Source organism: Malaclemys terrapin, chromosome 12 (assembly GCF_027887155.1).
Source record: "Malaclemys terrapin pileata isolate rMalTer1 chromosome 12, rMalTer1.hap1, whole genome shotgun sequence".
NCBI classification, from domain to species: Eukaryota; Metazoa; Chordata; order Testudines; family Emydidae; genus Malaclemys; species Malaclemys terrapin.
Genome location: NC_071516.1, coordinates 4,498,642 through 4,502,664, shown reverse-complemented (window position 1 = coordinate 4,502,664; position 4,023 = coordinate 4,498,642).

Below are 4,023 nucleotides of genomic sequence, written 5' to 3'. Positions count from 1 at the left end.
CCTGTGGGGCATGAGAAAAAGATCATGACTGTCACTTGTGACTCCAGCGAAAGTCCACTGGAGCAGCAGGTTCTCAGCACCTTTGGAAATCAGGCTTAATGAAACCAGTCCCAAGGAAGAGTTTTTTATTGGGGGAGGGGGGGAATTTGTTTTATTTTTTTAACTGAAGGCTGGGCAGTTGCAAAATTATCTGAGCTCCATTGCCAGATTGATGGGGAGAAAAACCCTCTGGATTTGGAGAGAACTTTTCCAGACTTTTTTTAAAAATGTACATCAATATCAAATATTGTATCAAATTGATACTGAGCTATTGGTACAAATAGCCCGTTAGCAACAGAGCTGGGTGACTGCTGCAGAAAATCTGCATGGACATTTCTTTGAATTCCCCCTTTCTGTGCTCGCTTTCTGCTGGCAGGAATGTTCACTACAAGAGCAAACGCTGTGGAGGGTTGGCAGAAAGAGACTTTCAAATTCGTGATGATGAGCCATCACCCCGGACAGCTGATTCTAAGAGTGAGGCTCATTCAATCAGGGGTCAGAAACAAACCACGTGACCTATCTGTCCAATCCAGTCCACTCCACTTTTGAATATTGAATACTCGCAAAGACCTCAGAGGGTGAAGAACTTCCGATAATGAATCCATCTGAGAACATTGCAAGATGTTCACGGACAGAGAAAGAGGCAAAATTCATCCAAGTGTTCTATGAATTAGTCACCCAGTTCTCTTCGCTAGGTCAATGAGATCTCTCCAGCCTGAATTTGGTGCACTGCATTGGCACCAAGTGACAATCACAGGTCATGCTTTATAGTCACACCTCCGTGGCTTGATGGATGCACTCCTCTCTTGACTTGTTCTTAGCGCCCTCCCTTTGGGAGGAACATGCCGTGGCCCAGGGGAGCAGCCTCTGATCCCCTGAAACTCATACTGACCTCAGTTCATCTTCCCAATTTGTCATTCCTGGGAGTCCCTTTTAAACAACCGCACTTGTTTTGCGTTCGTATTTCTCTGAGCTGAAATTCTTAGAACACCTCGCTCTGGGCTGGAGGAGAAACTTCCCCAGACCAAAGTCCATCGGCTTCTAGACAAAAACCAGGCTACCTCGCTCCTTGATAAATACATGGGGCTCGCTGCAGTTCATATCACAAGGAGGCTTACCAGAGCATTTTTGTAACATGTTTTTCACTTGCCGGTGGAACAAAACCCAAGGAGCTTTTCCCTCATTTGTTCCAAATTGGGAATTTTGGAAGGTTACGTTCAGGGGGAAGAAATTCTGCTTATTTAGTCAATTAAGACCTTGACCTTCACTTTGCTTCACTGCATTTCACAGCCTGTCCTCCATCCCCTCAATTCTTAGTATTTTTTTCATGCTCTGAAGAGCCATTCAGTAATAATTAATGTCCTTCTCCAGTGACACATTATTACTGCCTCAGAGATAGAGCTGTCTACTCCTGATGTCAAGTCAACTCCTCTGGGGAATCCTTGCTTAAGTGCCCACCATATATCCTGACAGCTGAAGTAAAACGTGTGCATTTCCCCTGGTAGCACTAAGGAAGTGTGGCTAAAGCCTCCACTACTTGCCCCTGAAAACTGTGGTCTAAAGATTGCTCGGGATAAAATCCCTCCCTTGCATTTGGCCATTGTTTACGGAATACTGCTAGGCCGCATTTTAAAGCAATTAGTGAACAAATTTAATTAGACAGCACATCTGGTCCTGTTTGCCTTTTGGGCGTCATCTGTTCTGTTGTTTATCTTGTTGTCAGTAGCGCAAAGTACAGACCTTATCCCCCAGAGGAAGAGGATGCTTCTTAGTAGCCAAAAGGCCAGCGACTTCCTAGCCTTTGCAACAGGATAAACTGGAGCTAACTTTCCTCGCAACTTTCCAGTGCATTGCAAAGAAAGTAGGAAAAAGACGACCAGGTGCAATTTTGCAGTCATTTTGGTGATATTCTAGCCAGACAGAGCTCAACGGTAGGGCTGCCTGTTTCAAATGGAGTCATCAAAGCAGTAATTACCAGAAAGCCATTTGCATTGAGGGTTATTATTCCCAGGGTGGCGAAACACTGTTAAGCTGTATCCCGCCGATGCTCCAGGGAGGGGCCATCCTGCCATTGTTCCAGGCTAATATTGCCACTTGCTAAAAGGCCCTAGAGCAGCAGAAGCATTCTGCCGTTCCCTCGCAGGAACGGAACGCAGCGCGAGAAGGGATGTGAGAAGTAACGGGGCCTCGGATTTTCAAAAACAGCACGTCCAGTCATGCTCCTAAATCTGTACGTAGGCTCCTAAATCAAGTGACCTGATTTCTCAGTCGTGCTGAGCACCCAGCTCCCGTTGACGTCAGGGAACGCTGCTGGACGCTCAGCACTTTTGAGAAATCGGGTCACTTTATCTCGGAGCCTAAATCGACTTTAGAAGCTTGATTTCATGATCTCAGTGAGAACTGTTTGAATAGTTACAGATTAACACCAGCTGGAAGATGTTTAGATGTTCAGATAAGGATCCTGACACAGCAGAAAGCATGGCTGAAAGGAACAGAGGAAAGGCTGGGAAAAGAGGCGAGGAGAACCCCTGCTGCATCGTGGCATGTACAGTACAAATAGCAAGATTACACTGAAACGCAATTGGTATTGTGTAGGCCCAGGCCTTGAAAAACGTGGGTCCCAAAGCACACTTGCTGCACCCTCAAGCTCTGCAGGTCTGATTGTGCACATTGGCTGTCACACAGCACGACTGCATGTCTTGTGCACGCTTCAGTACACGTGCTTTTGCTGGGGCACCCACAGCTACCTCCTTTAAAGAACTGAGCCCCTAGGCCCAAAATCTTCCCCTCACCCCAAGTAAATGGGCCAGGCGCCGGGGACTCTGCAAGGAGGAGTCCTCTTCTCATGGCACCAGAGCAGCTACTCAAGGCTAACGGTGCCTAGCTCCAAATCCACCGTGTCCTGCTCTCCAAGGAGACCTCACCGATCTGGGCTGTGCAGCATGTGTGGGGTTCCAGCGGCTGGGCTTCCCTTTGCACGCGGAAGAGGAGGCAGGACTGGCTCCTTAGCACTGGAAACACCCTGACCTTTATTTTCAGTGACCGTCGCACGTTCTTCATGAATAGAATTGCAGGAGGACACTTCAGTTTTGTGACGTCCCAGATTTACAAACAAAAGCAGCTTTGTCAGATACTCTCAACACGAGGGGACGTGCCAGCGCCACTTCAGGGGTCTCGCACAGCTCTGTGCAATTCAAACTGGAATCTTCTGGATAGCCACTGACTAGGGGGCTCCTCTCATATGGTCCAGTACATTCTCTCCTGAGGCCTTTCTCAAGTGTGAAATGGGTTGTGATCAGACAGGGGGCATTGCAGTTGTTTGTATCTATTACATGGGCGTGTCTGAAATGGGCCTGAGCCACAGAATCTGGATCTGAAGCCAGGTCTCCAAGACTTCTGTATCTGGGAGTACTTGGATCTGGGGGTTCCATTTGGTCTGTTAGAGAGAGAGTTAAAGAGGGAAATTTAGAGCTGGGTTCCAATTGGGAGCTTTCCAAAAGTTTGGGGGCTGTTTGGATCTAAGTTTTGGCTTCTGGCCCATTTCTGATTGCGCAGTATCTGCTGACATACATCCACCCCAGCTGTGTGAGTGTCACCCAGCTAAGGCCTGAAAACGTATCTCAGCACTAGTCTCAGTGACAGCTGATGCGGGGGTTCTCCTTAAGCTCAAATGGTAGAGCAGCTGCTGCTGCTTTTAGATGTCGCGTTCCTCGGTTCAAGTCCCAAAAGGGATGGATTCCACTCAGTGGCAACCAGTTTGTGGTTCAGTCCTGCTGGTGGCACGTTGTCTGATGCTGCTTTGTGTGTGAACAGCAGTGGGCCAGGTTCACGCTGCTGGGAGACAGCTGTGTGCTTGTGTGCTCGATCCCGGGCCTTGTCCTCTGTGGCTGGGGGCTTGAAAAGTGGCACGAGTCTGTGTTGATAGTGGAACTTCTCCCTTAACTGAAGTGGTTGAGCGGCTTCCCTGCGCTCTGTGCGTCTCCA